Source organism: Haliotis asinina, chromosome 2, assembly GCF_037392515.1.
Source record: "Haliotis asinina isolate JCU_RB_2024 chromosome 2, JCU_Hal_asi_v2, whole genome shotgun sequence".
NCBI classification, from domain to species: Eukaryota; Metazoa; Mollusca; class Gastropoda; order Lepetellida; family Haliotidae; genus Haliotis; species Haliotis asinina.
The window spans coordinates 86160628-86181710 of NC_090281.1; the positions used below are offsets into that span (position 1 = coordinate 86160628).

The 21083-nt window shown below is 41.0% G+C and overlaps 1 protein-coding gene across 1 annotated transcript in view; it reads right to left on the reverse strand.

Annotated features, from left to right (window-relative positions):
- LOC137274507 (TBC1 domain family member 1-like) overlaps positions 1-21083 on the reverse strand; it is a 153095-nt gene that overhangs the window by 115209 nt on the left and 16803 nt on the right. The window lies entirely within an intron of this gene.

The window sequence follows — 21083 nt, forward strand, 5'->3', positions numbered from 1 at the left end:
GCTTAAGGCAGTGCAAATCCAAACTAACTCACTTGGTCACTTATAGAGTGACTCATTAATGCGTCCATGGCTATTTGTCAGTGAGAATTCTTGGTCATAATAGGTCTGAACAGCCAGTCTTTGCATGAGGCGACTATAAACACTAGGATGGGTACCGCCTGTTCAGAACATGATCTTCCAGCAAGGACTGTTGTGAGTCTGTATTACATTATGAGAGTTAAGATCCTCTTGGTGCTGTTATACAAAAATGACCCTTGCGCTAAGACTGTTAAGCGTCTGTTATGGTGTGGAAGTTGCCATCACCTTAGTGATTGTACAATTGCATCCAGGACACAGAGGCTACTGACTTTACTGATCACATGCTGTCACTTATAGGATGTCATTGGCCAAATTGTTAATCAATCATTTGTTTGGTCCGTTTTGCTGGCTACTGTGATATGGCTGGAGTATTGTTCAATGCTCCCTGGTCTAATGCTGCAAAATATACTGTGCAGGATGACTTGGCTGGGTCATGTCAGGATCTGGTGAAGTTTTTAAATGCTAGGTTACTGGTGATTGTCAATTCTACTGTGTCATCAGAATACAGGAATGAACCATAATTGAGCAACTTTTACTTCGGGATTTCTTTGCTGGTGTCAGAAGATGCCTGCCTTAACTAAGCAAGGATCAGGATAGAGACTGTTCTGGGATTCGGACCCATGGTCAGATACTCAGCTACGAGGGGAAGTCAATATGTTCATAGAACTCGATATAAAACAGAACACAATGGTTGTGATATTGGTTTTATTTTTCAATATAGTCTCCCTGAACCTCGATGCATTTTGCCCATTTGTCTTTGAGACTGTCTATGCCCTTGAAATAGAAGTCTTCAGATTGGTCCCTCAGCCACGCCTCTGTTGTTGCCTTGAGGTCATCATCATTGGCAAATCTTGTTCCACGCAAGTGAGATTTCAAATTGCGAAACAGATGGTAGTCGCTGGGGGCCAGATCTGGACTGTATGGGGGATGGTTTAGTTGTTCGAAGCCACATTGTTGAAGAGAAGCTTGTGCAACACGGCTCTTGTGGACTGGTGCATTGTCGTAGAGAAGCATGACTCCAGCTGTCAACTTCCCACGCCTCTTCTCTTTGATGGCCGCTCTCAATCTTTTCAACAAGTCAGCATAGTAAGCCCCTGTGATCGTAGTTTTAGGTGGTTTATAGTCTATGAGAATCACACCCTTTGAATCCCAGAAAACGGTTGCCATGATCTTGCCAGCAGAAGGTTGTGTTTTGAACTTCTTGGGTGCAGGAGAATGCTTGTGCTTCCACTGCATGGATTCTTGTTTGGTTTCGGGATCCCAGTGATGAATCCAGGTTTCATCCCCAGTAACCAGACGAGCATGAAAGTTATCAGGATCAGCGTTGTAGATGTCCAACAGCTCACGACTGGATTCAACTCTCTGGTGACGATCATGTGCATTTAGGTTACGAGGGACCCATCTTGCGGATACCTTGGACATGTGCAGGTGTTCATGGATCACTGTGCAAACACTTCCATGTGAAACGCCACACTCTGAAGCTATCTCGTCCACCTTTATTCTCCGATCGGACATAATTAAGCGTTGGATCCGGGCAATTGTATCTTCTGTAATGGCTTCAGAAGGTCTTCCTGACCGTGGGTCATCTTCCAAGGAGCTGCGACCTCGCTTAAACTCAGCTGACCATTTTGCCACAGTGGAATATTGAGGGGCTTCCTCGCCATACACATTGATCATGCGTTTGTGGATTTCGGTTGCATTCACACCTTCTTTAGTGAGAAACTTGATAACTGCACGAAACTCAGTTTTGGAGGTTTCCATGATTTGTGCAGGGTAATCGTCTTTTAAAGGCTCTAACTCTCAAGTAAATGCTCGAGGAAGGTTGGGTATCAGTATACAGAGTCACAGATGAATCAACTCAATAATGACACCAATGACAACATCAACAAGGATATATCAGCACCCACTTCTATTAACTTATTGACTTCCCCTCGTATGTAATTTTGACATGCACTGTGTCCCTGAAGTGAACATTAGGAAACGTGTTACTGTTCCGTTCTGGTTTTTCGTTTCAAACAAGTGTACGGCATAGCATACTATTATCATTACTTTGTAATCCTTTTTGTATATTCAAACAAGCATTTCTACAAGTATCAGAAGGAAGTGGATGTATGTGCATCTTTCTTCCGTCCAGCAAACTGACAGGAACAGTCAATTTGATTTCATCTTAGACCGATGAACTGCTCACGAACACAAAATCCATTAACTGCAACAAAGCAACATTTTGCAGTCACCTGTGAGACAAATCATCAGAGTTGGTCAATCGATTTCACATGCCAGTGCAAAAATTGAGTCATGTTGCAATTATTAGTATTTGTGGTAGTGAGCAGTTCATCGGTCTCAGATGAAATCAAACATAGTGTATCTGACAAAAGATCATGCTGGGTCATCTGGCAAAATGCGAGCATTGAACTCAAACTGAAACGTCAAGTCATTGTCCAAAAATAACGATCCACTTGGTGCGACACGACTGACCACCGTCATCTTCTGTTATTTCTGGATGGTTGCTAAGGAAATATTGTTCCATTCTTGGGTAAGACCTCTGCAGTGTTACTGTGTTGGTTCCGGAAGCTCAAGGCATTGAAAGTGGGGGATCTGCAGCTCTACACAAGTAACATTTAACAAAGAGTTCAGGTCTTGAGGCAGGCCGTCAGACAAGGTATCTGAGTATAGTTTTACGCCGCATTTAGCAATATTCTAGCAAACCCACGACTGGGTATACCAGCAATGGGCTTCACACACTGTATTGTAGATATTGCCGATGGGACGTAATGTCTGAGCTCACTGGCTTGTATTGATTGGAAAACAACTCGGGTGTGCGGCGTGACCAGCGAACGTTAAAACCAGTCAGCCACCCAAGCACCCCATCAACAATGTTCCATACTTGGGTAAGACCACTCACAGGCAAACCGTAGCGCAAATGGGTGCGCAGCGTAGAGAAAATGTCCAGTCTTCTTACACGCGACAATGGCGACGACAGATAAGACAAAAGAACTCCAACAGGTTCATAATAGAATTGGGCAAAATGGCATATCTTTTTAATTTCTGCTTATTTTTGTTCCGTCTCTCCATTCAGCCGGAATCTGGCAGGGGTAATGAAGGCGAAGAGCGATCTGAATATCACGAGTGGCGCTTAAATTCTTGAATAAAACATATTTCACGTGAGTAATTACAAACCATGGGGTAGGAAATTGTAAGTGCACAACCAAGTGAGGAAATGGGAGTGTACCTTTGATGGTGGCGATATTTTATTTTGATATGAAAAATATTTTTCGATCCGAAGCGAGAAAAGTACGTTGCCAGCCTTTGCTCGCTTCGCTCGCATACAAGAAGACTTGTCATATTCTCCATGCTGCCTGTGGACCACTGCAGAGTTCCTACGTTATTACACAATTGTAATTCACAGAATTGTTAGACAAGGTCGCTGGATTACTAGTCTGGCACCTTAGACAGCTCGCCCAACGCACCCCCATACGCCCCCATACACCACACAAGGCGTACAAATAAGACATTTCATCTGACAACATTAAAGTATTTGATTAAAACAGGAAGGTCAAACTGTCATTATCCAAAAACAACTCAGTTGGTGGTAAGCGATCCACGTGGTGCGTTCACGGCTGACCACCGTCGTCTTCTGATGCGTCTTGATGGTTACCAGGGAAATATTGTTCTATTCTTGGGTAAGACAACTGCAATGCAGAGTTCCTGTGTTGTTTCCGGAAGTTGAAGGTGTTGTATGTGGTCGATCTGCAGCGCGTGACACAAATGTCAGGTAGGATTTGGGTCTGGAGACAGGCCACCGGCCACGGTATGTGAGTAAGTGAGTGAGTATAGTTTTACGCGCATTTAGCAATGTTCTAGCAAGATCACAGCTAGGGCTTCACACACTGTATTGTAGATATTGCCGAAGTGACTTAACATTTTAACTCACTGGCTTGTTTGTATCTTGGGAATCGAACCGGCGTGACTAGCGATTGTTATAAACAATAACCTACCCCACCGCCACGGCACTGTTTTGTGTGCGAATACGGCCCGATTGCATTGCACATGCATACGGACTGACGTGTTCATCTAGAACGTCATCCTCAGAATCGAACCCTCCCTATAGTTGCCATGCGGTTACTTTAGGAGCCAGAAATCCGGCCTGTGAAAATCGTTGTTGGAACTGGTCTTCAGCAAACCATTTTTGAGAAAGGTGAGGTGGGCGAAGTGAGGCGACTAACGGGATTGGCTGGTCAGGTTCGCTGATTAGGATGATGTCTTATCAGCGATGATGATTTCTAACTGCGTTTATCGATACTCATGGTGTTGTCTGTCTGCAAACTCATTTTATCGTCATACAGCCGGACATTGTTGAGTGCGGTGTTAAACAAGCACACAAAAAATCGCTTCTTTATCTACATGGGCGCCGTGATTGGTCGATTCATCAGTGAAGAGTGAAGAGTACTAGATCCTTGTCAAAGTCCATTTGACGTGCTCTTCAGCCGAACCAAAACATGCCTGTCTGTGATGTGGAGTAACTGAGATGCCAAGGTATGTCCTTCGTGACCGAAGACCAGCCTCAAGTTGTCGAAAAATGAACGCCACTGGCGTTGCGCACGTCATCATGAATGTTGGAGCAGTCACGTAATGACTTCTCGCTGCAATCGGGAGAAACCAGTCTTCCCGCTGTGTACTGACTGCATGTGGTCTGTAACGTGAAGTCTTGGCCCAGTTCCAAGTTTACCTGTGCATCCGCCTGTTTTGTTGGTCGCTGAACCATAGACTAACGCTTAGTCTCAGGGTGTATATCATTGTGATAGAAACGAACAGACCCATTTTATATTGAAAAGGATCACCAGCGAGACCAGAGATTCAGAACCTGAGGAAATGTAGACTTGCTTTACTTAGGGCTTTAGCATTGCAGGATGGCTCAGCAGGGGAATAAATTTGGTTCAGGGACTGTGAGACAGACCAGATGGACCATTGCGTGCCTCCCCCGTTCACCATAAACCTGTTCTTCAGTATTTACATAGTCATTGTTCCGCTGGATATATCTACCTCAATTTGTAATATGATTTATTCATATCGTCAAAACTTGATCCTTATAACCTTTGAATAGTATATATACTAATCAACATTAGATAGATGTATTTTATATTATCGGAGGTATTATTCAAAATTACCGGAAGTATTGTAATTTAATCAGCTCGAAATAAAGTCACAAATGCTTCAGTTCCATGGCGAATGGAAATAATATTCGTATGACAACATATCTTAACTATCATGGAGTCGCATTCAGACCCCTATGCGACACTGTCAAAAGTTGAATAACATATGTATTTATGCATTTTAAATGTTTAAGTGTTCGTCTGGAGACAGCATAAACATATTCTATATTTCGCAAAAAACAAAAACCCCAAAAAACCCAAAAACAATACCAGCATACCGGATTCTTGGAATGAATTAAGTTATGTCTCATTGATCTTTGCATACATGTTGTAAGAATGAAAATTAGAAATTTTATTTATTTTGTAATTTTAAACTGTTGCTTACTGTTTCACGAATCTGATTATTCAAATTCATCAAAACAAAAAAAGTGCATACATATGAACAGAATGCACAGAGCACAATGAGAATGGGTATCACAACTTCTATACATCGATACTAGTACAGCATTGAATAGAGAAGGAACTGTAAATGAACGCACATGCTTGATACTTGATAAATGTACACACATAATGATCTTCATGAACAATTATTGGTACAAGCCCATTCTGATATTCATGAAAACAACACAGCCACACGGGTGAATCAACTACAGTGCTCGAAATTGCTGCCGGTCCAGGGGCCCGAGACCACAGAATTTCCAAAAGGGCTGACGTAATCAAAAATACCCTTTAAGGTCATTTAGATCTGTTAATGTATTGGCAGAATGTTTTTTTTTCAAAAAGGAAAAGTTTATTGAAACGTTTTCTTCATTTAGCTTCCTCAAATCAGCTTGGCGATAATGATTTACGACGTTAATAATAAGACTAAGACTGACCAAAATACGAATCATGCATTACGGGGAATTCTACACTCATTCTGTTAAAACATTTGCACACATTAACCAATTTCTCTATATTACTTCAAACGATATTAATAAAATCTGGCTTCATTGTCAGGTCATGATATCTGTATCTTCGTATTTGTATCTTTTTTCATTGTTGTGAAGTTATGAAGAATGTTGACAGGGTCACCTGCTATATACTCGTTCAGGTCAGCTGATTTGAAAAGTTACTGGATCTGCTGTACGAGATACGGCGTAGATATTTATTGAATGGAGAACCAGTGGTAATGTTCTATAAACTGCAGCCATAAACCCAATGCATGAAGAGATATATAAATACATAGATTTAACTGTATAAATGAACACAGTGGATCATGTCTAAGACCCTAACATACCCAGAGAGCTTCGCGCACGTAAGACTATTTCCAATCTGGATTTCGCACTACCGGAAGTGACGTGTCAGATCTGATCAGTAAACTAGTCTCTTTAACACGAAGACATGTCGCCTGTGTTGGCAGCTTTTAAGGCAGAGTCTAATAGTGACATATTTGTGTCGGGATTCCCATTGTTGAAAACAACCCCAGTGGACATTTCCTTGGCAGTCGGACCTGTTGCTCTCAAGGTCGGAATGTCAAAACAGATCCATTGTCTCGTATCTACGTCGGTGAAAAACAATAAAGATAATCCTCTTGTTTTTTGCTACATATCGGAGATTCCCACCCTCTGAATCAGACACGTCCGTATCCACCTACGCTGGATTAATCTGACCCCGCGCGGAAACTGTACACCTCGAGGGAGGGAGGAGCGCGTGCTCTGATGAGCGTAATACCGCGAACACTCACAGCCTGTTAATGCGGGCTGATAGCCCTGTCAGACCACAGACACCGGATATTTCCTGTTGGTTGAGGTGGTTTTCACAATATGGCTTGTTTTCTCGATATGTTAGATGTTTTTGGTACAGTAATGTCATTAAAAGTTCATGACCGGATTAGTAATACTAATTGTTTTCATATCGAGCAAGTTTCAAGCTGCTTTGATTGAAAATTATTTTTTCTGTAGGTCCCTTTACATGAGTGAGTGAGTGAGTGAGTGAGTGAGTGAGGTGTTATGGCACCACAATGATATGGTCTCAACACAGTGTGGAGGGGAGTCGACCAAGGCCATCGCCGTGACAAGCGTGCACTTTAACCAATCAACTACCTGACGACTCTCATGATTAGAATTGGCACGTATAATGCACATGGGGGTGCTGTTTTTGCGCGTGAGTATTACAGTCATAAAATGCCTACAGTTTTATGGGCAGCGTACAGGCTCCTAAACTCTACATATTTCCATATCCAAGTCAGTGAGGCCATAAATTATTATTTCTGTGGGTGGTGTTAATTTTGAGGCCGAGCTTTATACTTTAAAGAGTATGTTGCCATACCAACCAGCCTAGACACATAGTCATGGGGAAAGAAGGGAGTGAGTGAGTTTGGTTTTACGCCGTACTCAGCCGGTGGCGATCTGTTAATAATAGAGTCTGGACCAGACAATCCAGTGATCAATAACATGAGCATCCATCTGCGCAATTGGGAACCGGTAACGTGTCAACCAAGTCAGCGAGCCTGACCACCTCATCCCTTGAGATGCCTCTGACGACAAGGGTACTTTACTGAAGACTCACCCGATCCCGTTAGTCGCCTCTTGCGACAAGCATAGTCGCCTTTTATTGCAAACATGGCTTGCTGAAGGTCTATTCTACCCTTAGCCCTCACGGGCCGGGAAAGAAGGGGTGTTAATTAAACTCTGTCCAGTAATACAGTCAAGGAGGTATATTTAATTTAACATCACGTTGCTGTGTACTTATGATATACTCAACATATGAGTATATCTCCTGTCTCTCCAGTTATTCCTCTTTATAATTTTCAACAATTAAAACACTTTTGCCACTCTTCATTGTTCATGTATTGGTCAGTATTGCTGTTATAACATCCCAACACACAGACACGTACATGTTATCATCATTATTATGCATGTTATGTAGTATGACATTGCTCCTTGTGTGTACGTTTGCATATGCAGCGTGTGTGAAAGTAAACTGCTCTCCTAGCTCATCTTCTCCTGCAGTCAGATTCCGAAAAGCTTGTTTAAGGAGATTTGGTAAATTAAATACTTTGTTTGTTTCTTGTTAAACTCATCAACATTCCAGCTATATGGATGTTGCCTGTGAAGAATCGAGACTGGGCCAGACAATCAATTGATCAACATCATGAGTGTCGATCTGCGCAACTGGGTTACGATGGGTGAACCAAGTCAGCGTGCCTGATCGCCTCATCCCTTGAGATGCCTCTGACGACAAGGATACTTTGCTGAAGACCCACCTGGTTCCTCATCTTGGATTAACCAGGATGATATTGTCCATTATTTATACGCTCAGAGCATACCTCTGTAGCGTGGATTATAGCGCCATAGAAGTGGCCTTATATTATTTATCTGTCAACGCACGAATATAGCACAATGCCGTTTGAACTTGAACCACACACAAAACACAGTTATTATGTTCTAAGCTAGATATCCACAAAAGGAAACAAATATACATTCTACGTGGAACTAAGAGTTTAGTTTAATTTCCGAGTTGAGTCAGTCTAAATTTGCTCCTTCATTCCAGACTTGAGGTAGACCAGGTGTCATATTCTCCGGGAGACGACACTATGCGAAAAACACTATGTGTCACTATATCAACAGTATCCCCAACCGCAGGTAGTTTTGGAAAATTACAATTACATATGAAGTGAGAAATAATATTAAATTAAGATTCAAACAAATTTTGGTTGTTTAATTGTTGTTTAACGCCGCACTCAAGTATTATCCAGACATTTAAATATTTCAAACCCGGACCAGGCAAGTCAGTGATTGTCAACTGGGTTTCGATGGCATGTGCCAGCCAAATCAAAAGGCCTGATCACCCTGTCCCATTAGTCAGCCACCTCTTTCAACAAGCACGGTTTGCTGAGAGAGAGAGAGAGAGAGAGAGAGAGAGAGAGAGAGAGAGAGAGAGAGAGAGAGAGAGAGAGAGAGAGAGAGAGAGAGAGAGAGAGAGAGAGAGAGAGAGAGAGAGAGAGAGAGAGAGAGAGAGAACGACCCATAAACTATTGGGTGACTTAATTTTCATTCTTTTTTTCACGTTGTTCAAAATGAACATGACATAAAACAGTCGTCCTGCGTATTTTAATCGGCAAATAGTGCCACATTCGACCTACACTAGTTCATTGGGTAACATTTTATGTTAGCACGTGCTTCGTGGCGCTACACATAGAAGACCAATAATAACTCCAATCTCGGTTAATGTATGATGTAAGATATCGAAAATAAGAGATTTCTCATCACTGTCAAAACAATTTCCGGTTCTATTGTCGATTATCCAATAAATCGTGAAGTTCAGTTCTCGCGTGTGCGGTGACTTTCAATAAACGCAATTAACCGCTTTCTGAAAGCGATGTTTTGTCTTTGTTGTCAGACATTGTTTTTGAAATATCATCAGGGAGTGACTGACGACCCTAAATGGTGTCTGTTTGGTTGTGTAATGTCAAAATTGACATTAAAGGGCAAGAATATATTTCCATATTTTCGAAAGATTAGGTGTGGGGGTTCATTTTGATGTGTGGAACAAAACATATACTGTGACATGTAATCGGGTTTCCAGACTAAACCCGTAATCTAAAGGATTATGTCTGACTTTTAACAAAACATTACTTTTAAAATATTAAAATATACCCACCAGCTAGTGTGTCTCTAGACTAACCCTGAGTCTCTCAATATATATAATTTCAACAGTACCAAACTAACCAGGCACACTGAAAAGGAGCCACAGGGAGATTAGAGATTCAGATGTTGTGGAAATCTAGACTTACTTCATTTAAGGCTTTAGCGTTGCAAAGAAGGCTTAGCAGTTGGGAAAATAATATGGTTCAGGGACTGAGACAGACTAGTGTGTCCCCCAAACACAGACTTGTGTGTCCCCCTAGCACAGACTAGTCCCCCGAACCAGTATACACAAGTATACACCAAGGTCAGTAGATATTTGGCTATTGAGCAAAAAATTGACGCTGCTCTATCATCAATACCTCTGCTACATCTCGGTGGGAGACACGAACTTCCAACATCGTTCCCTTGTTGGGGTTCGAACCCGGTCAGTGTAATTGTATTGAAGATAACATTCGCGTTTAACCCAAGTGTCCGACGCTTTTACTTGTTTAGCAATGCATTCAAATGACGTCGACAGTTTTAACCGATGTAGACAACTTCTGGTTTTCATTGTCCAATGGGGACATGACTGTTATGTTTCAAAACAATAAAAATAAATGAAAAAAATACATGAAATATAAATAGCCCAAAACCCTCAAACGCTATCATATAATATTATCTCGAAGTGTAGCATTGTTATATGCTTGTGCACGTAAATATTTTATGTTATAATGTGCACACAGTCTCTGACAGATCCGTAGGGACTGCTTCTGTAGTCTAATCTATGATATCCGTCTGTCTGGTATGACGAGACCATGCCTGAACAACTACGCAATCCCAACGCCTACCTACATGTATTAATCATATATAGGACAAGAAACCCGTTTGATATGAACGGGGCTCTATAACAGCACGAGGCCATTCCCTGTGCGAGCATTGTTGATTCGAAGTAACGCTCGGTGGAACCTTAGGGAATCTCTCAGGTATACGAAAATACAGAAGGATAGATGAAAACTCAGCTCGAAAACTGACGCAACGTATTGCAACCCTGCTAACGTCGATGCCAAACCTGTGAAGCGCCGATGCCAAGTACCCGTGAACATAAGGGTTAGAACTGGTCTTCGGCAACCAAATATTGTTGTAAGAGGCCACATTGTATCATTGTATTCCAATTGCCTAAATTGATGCTCATTCTGTTGATCACTGGATTGTCTGGTCCGACCTCGATTATGTACCGAACGCCAGCATATAACATGAATATTCCTGAGTGCGACGTCCAAAAATAAATAAATAAATAAATAAATAAATAAATAAATAAATAAATAAATAAATAAATAAATAAATAAATAAATAAATAAATAAACAAACAAATAAATAAATAAATAAATAAATAAAAACAACCAATCCACCCACCAACCAACCCACCAGCCAACCATAAACAAGTTCATCGTGTGCCCCTTGTAAATGCGAAATTAGTTTGAGATGTTTTTCTTCTTCTGTATAACAAGATTTCTAGAGTGAGTGAGTTATTTTAGTTAAGCAGCTTTTAGCAACATTCCAGCAACACCACGGGATACACCAGAAAGGGACTTCACACGTTGTACCCTTGCAGGGAATCGAACCTGGGACTTCAGCGTGACTCGCGATCACTTTGACCACTGGGCTACCCCACAGCCCATTAAGTCCCTGAAGAGAATACATGTTTTAAGACTGTTGATTTAATTGCATGTAGTGTAAAATACAAAGCACCCTATATATTCCCTTTCCGAAATAGAAGTGATCGGCGGTAATAATAAACTAGCTCGGAGTGCGGAGCTCGGAACTTTCTACATAGTTTTGTTCGAGGTCCGTAAGAGAGATTGGTATGTTGCTGCATTGTGTGAACATTCAAGACCATGAAGTGCGCCGCGCGTTCTGTTCTCCTCTGCTTTATTGGACCATTAGAATTACAGACATTGGGTAATTCAACGCTTATCCTATCAGCGTCTTCTACATTCGGTACACAAGGCATAAAAGCCCATACAATCGTTACAGAAATATTCATTATAATCGTTACTGAAATATTCATTATATCCATCTTTGTCAGTAATAACTGGGTAAAATAAAGGTCTCGTGCCACGCGCACTGAGCACGGTCAAAGAAATGTCACATCATTTATGATTAAGTAATTTAATGTCTCATATCCAAATGAAATATTTCAAGTATATCGAGCTTGAATTATACGCATTATCCGGTAAGAACTAGTTTAATTGTTAAGGCACGCGTGACAAGACTCACATAGGGCATTCCGTCTAATATTGCAGGTCGCTGGTGAATAATCACAAATAATCCCTTTCCTCTGACTGACGTAATGGCAGTTGGGTCGAAGGTCACAAACAATGAAGACACGGGGCGGAAAAAAAGGCCTGAAGGTTGAACAAATACCGAGCTGGCAAGGCTCTTGTTCGGTCACCAAGAACAGCGCACGTTGTTCAGATAATTGATTGTTGCTAATTTTCGTGATCTTTGTACCCGGAAACCCGTAATTGTTTTTGTGACATGCGGCATTATCTGCGTCATAACAAACGCGGAGTAGCAGGTCTGCCCGGCAACAAGAACTGCTTTGTGTTGACTCAAGAGAGGAAGTGGTTTCATATATTTGGCGAACAGGTGATGAGTAATACTGCAGTTTGTTGTCAACAACCACCCACTACCACAACGCTTGTGATTCCTTCTATCAGAGACAATATTATGGGTGGTGGAGTAGCCTAGTGATTAATGTGTTCGCTTGTCACGCCTAAGACCAGGGTTCGATTTCCCATATGGGTACAATGTGTGAAGTCCATTTCTGGTGTCCCCTGCCGTGATATTGCTTGGATGTTGTTCACAAAGCGGCGTAAAACCATACTCACTCAATACTCGAGACCAAGGATGGTAGTGTAGTCTGGTAGTCAAAGCGTTCACTCGTCACGCCGTAGACCCGGGTTCGATTTCCCTCTGCGTATGACGCCCATTTCTGGTGTCCCCACGCGTGATGTTCCAGGAGTATTACTAAAAGCGGCGTAAAACTAAACTCATTCACTCATTACTAGATGCCATATTATAATAATAACATTTCGGTGGCTGCTTCTATGAATGCCACAGTGGCGAGAATGTAAGACTTAAATCATTGGAGTGTCTCGTACAACTCCACGACATTGGGTTCATCCCGGTCCACCCTGATTGAGTATTTTCATCACCATAGCATTACAATCTTAGGTTTGAGACAGACGTAGTACTATCACGCGACTACCATACATATGATATATTAGTACTACCATCTTAAAACTATCTTAGGTACTACCATCTTACGACTAATACGGAAATTCATACCTGTACTACCATCTTTGGTCTGTAGAAGAACAATTTTCTTTCGATTGAAGTATGTACGAGTTACTAGTACTACTGTCTACATCTGGTATAGAATTTGCGACCATATCTTGACTATCGTATGCCTGAGATGCTAACACTGACATCTGACAATCCACGTTCTTTTCATTTTTGGTTTGTTTTCTTCTGGATATGATTTGTCGGTTTAGAACACAATCAAATATATGAAAAACATCAAGCTGTAGAAAACATGCTTGGGTTCAAAGTGCGGCTCTTTCCTGAATTACTAATACCAGTAAAATGACACCGTAAGCTTTATGAAATCGCTTGACGTCGAAATTCTCCTCCTTCTCGTGATTTAACTGTGAGTAGACAGGAACTCAGTCAGGATTTCGCGAAACCTACTTCCATGCAGCGACTGATCTTCAAACTACTTGAAGTAATTGCGATATATATGTATTAGTTTACACACTTACTGTGTGTGGAAGGACTGCTCTTCCGACTGTTATATTTGCTACTCAGTGACCTCTTAAACTGGGCCCGACAGTTAGCATGCGACCGATGACGAGATTGTGATACGCACCCGGAAGTGCTGGCGCGTGGGGTTTCCCGCGCAGCCACCGACTTCGGGAGAGTAACCGGAAGTAGACTGCTGACATGTGTATTTCATTTGTGCTTGACATGACGTGTGAAATAATCTTTAAAGTGAAGTAGTTATTGATATTATGCGTCAAGGAACATGTTCACTATATTCCCGATCCATAAAGAAATTGATTTGAAAATAATCTTACTTTTCCATGTTTCTCGAGTAAGCGATGTTTTGAACCAGAAATCATTCCGGACTGACAGTCTAGGCTTGTTTCATTAAAGATCTGCATTTACAGCTTGTTCTGGGTGGAAAGGGAAGTAATGTGACCGAAGGACAAGAGACGAACTGCCGAGTTCCTTGCGTTCAAATGCTGTGTATTTACTTTCATTCTAACCGCATGACGTCAGTATGACGGTGTTATTCAGAATTCCTGGAAATGTGTAAATTCGGAAATTATTTGAAATAGCCGTGTATCCGTGAATTACTATTGCCCGCATGAGAGCTGACCTGTCTAGTGGTTCCTCAAGGGCTCCAGAGGAGGGGGAAGTCCGTGTAATGCAGTGCAAGGTCGCACGTTAACACTGACACCCAAATGCCCCTATCCCGTTATATGCTCAAGAGGTGGAGATCGAGCATCATGGTGAGGGTGTGAGTTGTGACTGAGTATAGTTAGCACTGGGGGAGGGGAAGGAGGTGGGGTGTGCAAAAATGGCTTCACGCATTGTGCCCATTTGGTGAATCGAACCCGGGTCATTAGTCTACCCGGAGACCATATATGTTCTCTGATCTACCCCTACGACGCAAAGAGCAGGGTTCAAGTCCCGAAAAGACCTTCCTGGTATTACTGCATTTGCACTCATATTTACACACTCCTAGAGGGTGAAAGTGTTCGCTCCATGTACTGAAGATTTCCGTTCCCTATACATGTATATGATAAATATGTGTTAAATCCGTTGGTATTTCCCGCTCTGGTAGTGCGGGACTTTCACAAATCACTAACTGATGGATTCGGAATACCTGGATGGGCTAGTCGTTAAACGGTTCGTTTGACAGTGAAAATCCTAGTTTCAATATTGATATGAATTTAAATCATAATTGCATGAAATAAAGCATAATTTGAATAGATGCGATTTCTAATTTTAGTATAAAACTGCTACCCAACCGAAACAACAAATTTACAATACATCGGAGAAATAGCCTCTTTGGAATCACACCTATACACATGTGGGCCCCTGGATTATGTTTCTGGACTGTCTTTGAACCTGATCAAAGAGAATAAATTTAAGACAAATAAACAAATCAAAGTCAAGAAATTACCTTGCTCTTGGCTCCGTTTTCTTTTTATTTTGTAGATACATGTGTTTTATATCTAATTTATTATCATTTTATATCTTCTGTTTCTGGGACATTATTTTTTTGTATTTTACATTATATCGTACAACCATATGACAACTGTCTCTGCCATTGTAGGAAACATAACTGTTAGATTTGTCCTTATTTGCTTTCATACTCCAAAATGTCCTCCAGTTTTCTTTGAAAATCTACCACCCTCTACAACTGCAATAACACCATCTGCAAACTGTAGAAGCTAATAATTTCAGAAACAAATTCCATGCCTTTCACTAGCCTCTATGTCTGTTTAATTCCTTTATGAAGAGGACAGACAGTAACGGGATTAATCAACACACACCCTTTTCATGCATGTGATCAATATTCTTTTAAGGTATGCGTCAAGGACGAATAGATCTTGTTCCGAAGATGAATAAAATCAGACAGGCGACCATACGACTCCATGGACCACACTGATTTCAAGGGACATCCAAACATTTTAAGTGGCTCATTTAAAGCTTCTCCCCTTTTCCCAACAAAAGTTATATCTACAATGTCCACATATTGACCACTCATGTGGAATTTTTTGTCAATGAAGTCATCACAATGATGGATTCTCCAGATCCAGCTTCCGCCCCCGCGTCCAGCCCTGACCATCCCCTAAGGTCAGGGGGAGACTAGTTGGGTGTGGGGGCGTGCCCAGCGGACCACTTGACAAGGCTGGAATGTAACTCTAGACATGCCTAAATGACCATTAGCCCTCTAATAGTCCTCTGCCCTCTGTCCCTGGACATCGGTCAGTTAACACTAGAGAAGTTGGAATCGAGGCGAGATGAAGCGTGGCCAGTGTTTTGTCTGGGGGACGTCTCTCTTGTGCAACACATTCCAGGGGAGGGGCAGGGGTGTCGGCTTCGGGCAAACACTGAGGCCCTGTGAGGGTGGATGTATTAGCCCCAGCCATCTATAGTCATATTATAAAAACGACATCACCAAGGCACATGTGTACTTTATTAAACAAACCCAGTCTAAAACATACAAACAAGCAAGTCTTATTAGCAACCCGTATGCAATGCCATTAGAAATGATATTTGTTTATTGAAAAAGTGGGTAATTTATGGTTTGAAAACATAACATTGACGCTATACATATATCATGTATCTTTTGCTGCAACAGTTTCGCGCACATTACAAAGACGAACATCTACTTATTTCATTAGCATGTATTCATGTCAATCGCTTGATTGTTTGGTCCCATTTCGATTATTTACGAACCAACGTCATATAGCTAGAATGTTGCCGAGTGTCACCTTCAACAACAAACCAAGAAACTATTTGCGCATACATATAGCTAGAATGTTGCCGAGTGTCACCTTCAACCTTCAACAACAAACCAATAAACTATTTGCGCATACATATAGCTAGAATGTTGCCGAGTGTCACCTTCAACCTTCAACAACAAACCAATAAGCTATTTGCGCATACATATAGCTAGAATGTTGCCGAGTGTCACCTTCAACCTTCAACAACAAACCGAGAAACTATTTGCGCATACATATAGCTAGAATGTTGCCGAGTGTCACCTTCAACAACAAACCAATAAACTATTTGCACATACATATAGCTAGAATGTTGCCTTGTGTCACCTTCAACAACAAACCGAGAAACTATTTGCGCATACATATAGCTAGAATGTTGCCGAGTGTCAACTTCAACAACAAACCAAGAAACTATTTGCACATACATATAGCTAGAATGTTGCCGAGTGTCACCTTCAACCTTCAACAACAAACCGAGAAACTATTTGCGCATACATATAGCTAGAATGTTGCCGAGTGTCACCTTCAACCTTCAACAGCAAACCAATAAACTATTTGCGCATACATATAGCTAGAATGTTGCCGAGTGTCACCTTCAACAACAAACCAATAAACTATTTGCACATACATATAGCTAGAATGTTGCCTTGTGTCACCTTCAACAACAAACCGAGAAACTATTTGCACATACATATAGCTAGAATGTTGCCGAGTGTCACCTTCAGCAACAAACCAAGAAACTATTTGCACATACTTTGCACAGTCGGTATCAAAATGTGTCGATGTGACCCGGAAATATTGAAATACATAAGAACGATAGGAGAAATCTACACTAAACCTGTCATCCATAGTAAGATTCCAGCTATACGCGCTGTGGGCATTGTATAATCCCAGTCTATTATCGTGTTGAGAAGAAACAAGTACTGTTTGCAATAAATCATTGCCGTTTTGTTTTGTGATTGCAAAAAGTTGTAAAAAGACATTTACAGTTATTTTGCAATTCCTCGAACTTTACACATCATATTTTCTGTGTAGTTCCCTATTGTTGTATCGTTCTCCCCGACAAGCCGTCTCGGTTGACGTCGGTGACGTCATTGTAGAACTGCTTTTTGAACAACCACCGTTAACACAATCTGGACGTTTAAATTTGATGATCATGATATCCATGTAGTTTTGCATTTTGCCTAAATTGCCCGTAATGGACATTAAATGTGAAATGTTTGGTTTTAACTGGCAGGCAAAAGAAAATATATCCTAAACAAATCTCACTTCCCCGCGCTCATTTGTTCTGTATTCTGAAATGGCGATCGCCGTGTTCAATGAAACGTCATGTGCACGTCACCTCATTGAAATGATGCATGTTAGATCATCCTCCATAACCAGCAACTAGCTATTCCTTGTTTGTTTAAAATCTCAGGGGCGGTGGGGTGGCCTAGTGGTTAAAGTGTTGGTTTGTCTCACGGAAGTTCCGGGTTCGATTCACACAATGTGTGAAGCTAATTTATTTTTTACCACCGCCGTGATATTGGTGTATGATTTTATTATTTGCTAAAAGAGGATACCTCCACCTCCCCACCCCAAACCCCTCCACACACAAAAACAAACAAACAAACAAACAACCCCCCAACCCCCCCAAAAAACCCAAAACAAAACAAAGAGACCAAAACAAACAAACAAACAAACAAAAGACAATAAACAATAAAAAGAAAAATATAAAAAACAAACTTACTTGATTCATATTTAGCCAACATCAAACAAAGTGATATGATTCCCTTTACCCCGCACAACCACGTTTTTAATTGTGTGCTTGCGTCTTCAACAAATACGTTTTCCTTTGGTTGCGCAATAGGTATATATGGTTCACCCTTCAGTGAGTGACGATTAAGTGAGTTTAGTTTTACGTCGCTTCTAGCATTATTTCAGAAATACCACGGCGGGGGACACCAGAAATGGGCTTCACCCATTGGTGGAATCAAACTTGGGCCTTCAAGGCTTTTAACCACTGGGCTACCCCAGTGCACCTTTAAAGTAGCCAGGTATTTGATGCGTAATCAATATTCTGTGAACCAAAAATATACAAACGTTTTTTTCTTTCCTTTCATCCATTTCACTTATAAGAATTCAATAAATTCCATTCTGGCCTATGCAGTTTCTTTAAAGTAATAGTAATTTTTCAAAATATCAACATTTGGTTTGTGGCACAAAACACCGAATGTATTATTCAGCAATCTTTAAAACGATCTCTAAAGGCATGTATATTGCAAAACGTAATGCACCTCAATAGGACCTCGCCTATTACCAAACTGTAATAGGTGTCGCGAGACAGGAAGTTGCGATCAAGCAAGTTAAGCATGAACGATTTACGGTTGTCGCTATCAAGTAGGGCCACCTAGGATGCTGGTTATGATGGATGTGTCGGATCGAACTCGCTTACGATAGCCTAATGTCGTCAACTTGCTCTTCTTACCTGCCAGCTTTGATCTGTTCCGCTAGCATACCTGAGGTCAATGTCGTTATTGTATTGTTGTAATCAACACATCCCATTTGATTCCTGTCAACTAACGGTCTTTGAAACACGATCATCGGAGCTAAAAGACATCAATAGATCAGTCTGGGGGCCACCATCAAGGAATTCCAGCCGCACCTTGCTCATTGAGCGGCATCACTATTTTACGCACACCCATAATTAGTTGTATTGTTAAAGTGGATTTGGAATGCCTATGAATTCTGCAATATGAATTCTGTGAACCGGACTCTTTTTGCATAGGAGATATCACTCTGTAGACTAAATAATATGCAGATAAGAGAGGAAAGCTATCCTTTCTGCTGCAGATATCCTCAACTGCACTGGTAAATTTATTTCCTAGAATTGCAAAGAAACGCAAGCCAAATCTAGATTGCCGCGCATCCAGGAGATAAGCTCTGAAATGTACATTACTCTAGGTTCTGATGATATTTTGTAGATTTTTTAAATAAAGCAACATCGACAAAATATTTGTGTAATTCACAGCAAGATCAACAACATTTTATGTTAAGCTAAAACTGCGATGAAACACGCATTGATAAGGATGATAAATGTTCGATGACCTGACAGATTCTTTGTTTCCTTAAAAGGTATTCGTTTGAATCACATAACTTGACAAAAATAAAATGAATAACCGCACAAATATGATACTACTAAAAGCATAAAAACACTCTAGATTTGAAAAATGTGTTGTGTCATTTCAGACGTTGAAAGTACTAACCCCCCATTGAGAAATGAAAGATTCGCGAAAGTGACCCAGGCTACTTTACCAATAACAATTTGGATGATTTTTCTTATGTTTTGTCCGAAAGAGACTTGAACCAGGACATAGCTGAAAAAGTCAGTATGCTCTGAATAAAAACATATTATAAAACAACATCGTAACAGATTTGGAAACATTAAAAGATTGCAGTTTAAGCATTAGATGCAGGTGTTGTTGACATTTACTATGCAGGGCATCAGTGTTGGTATTCCACGTTAACCTACTGTCAATGGAGGTTATCTCAGTTGGCTGCAATTTTGGTACTTTTGGGGAGTTAGTTCTGAAATCAGTACACAGTTCTTTTGTACACCATTCTCTGTACACCATGGTGTGACATTCCTTACATTACCGTTGTATATTTCTATTGTCGCCCTAATTCGGAATCACAATCTGGCCAACAATGGCTGCACCATCAGCAAGCTTCACATTTATACACTTATTTTCGACTCTAGTGCAGTCATTGGTGTATAGAGTGAACAGTACTGGCCACATAACACAACCTTGCGGCGCTCCAGTATTGATAACATTCATGGTCGAAGCATTGTCGTTAACTTTCACACACTGAAATCTTGAATTTCTAGAAAAATATTATTTGATCACATAAAGTGAGAGAGAGCTGGGGAGTGTTCGAATTGCATAAAGGCGATCATATTCCGTAATATCAGCCACGCAACATAGGTGTATATACTATTTCAAGAACTAAATGTGATCACATTCGTATATATCACCCATACGTCTGATAGGAACTAGGAACCATCTATAAAACAAAGGAAATGGTCGAAATTGTATTGAAAACTTCGTCATAGGGGAATGTATGTTACGAATCTCTGGAATGATACTATTTTACGCCGTTACCACTGAGTGAGTATTATACGGGTATGATTTAGTATTGTACGGGTATAAACATAACAGGATATAAGATACAGTTGAAACAGTAAAACAGAGTGATCACGATATTAGTCGAGACAGATGTAGATTGACTGGTTACGCCATCACGCTTCACGGTACACAGAGCCTCAGCAAAACGTTGTCACTTATCCAAAACACGGATAAGGTGACAGTATGTATTCCGCCAAGGTACGGTGTGAAATGAGAAAATGTGACCTGTAAAACGTGACCTGAAACGTAAAAATACTCGATGTTAATTCGAATAGGATGGGTCCATTATGTATGACTGTCATTTGTTGCAGTGTGTAAAACTACACATAGGTGAATTTACGACCCTGTCGTAAATTCATTTTACCAGGAACTTGCGGCCGTGGACTGAAATCCCCGATTAACGTTGATTGTGAGAAGGGGGCGAGGAAGAGCTGTGTTTTTCTCAGAATCAGGCTTCAAACGTAATATCCATGTATGGAGAAACGTGGGGTAGCCTAAAGT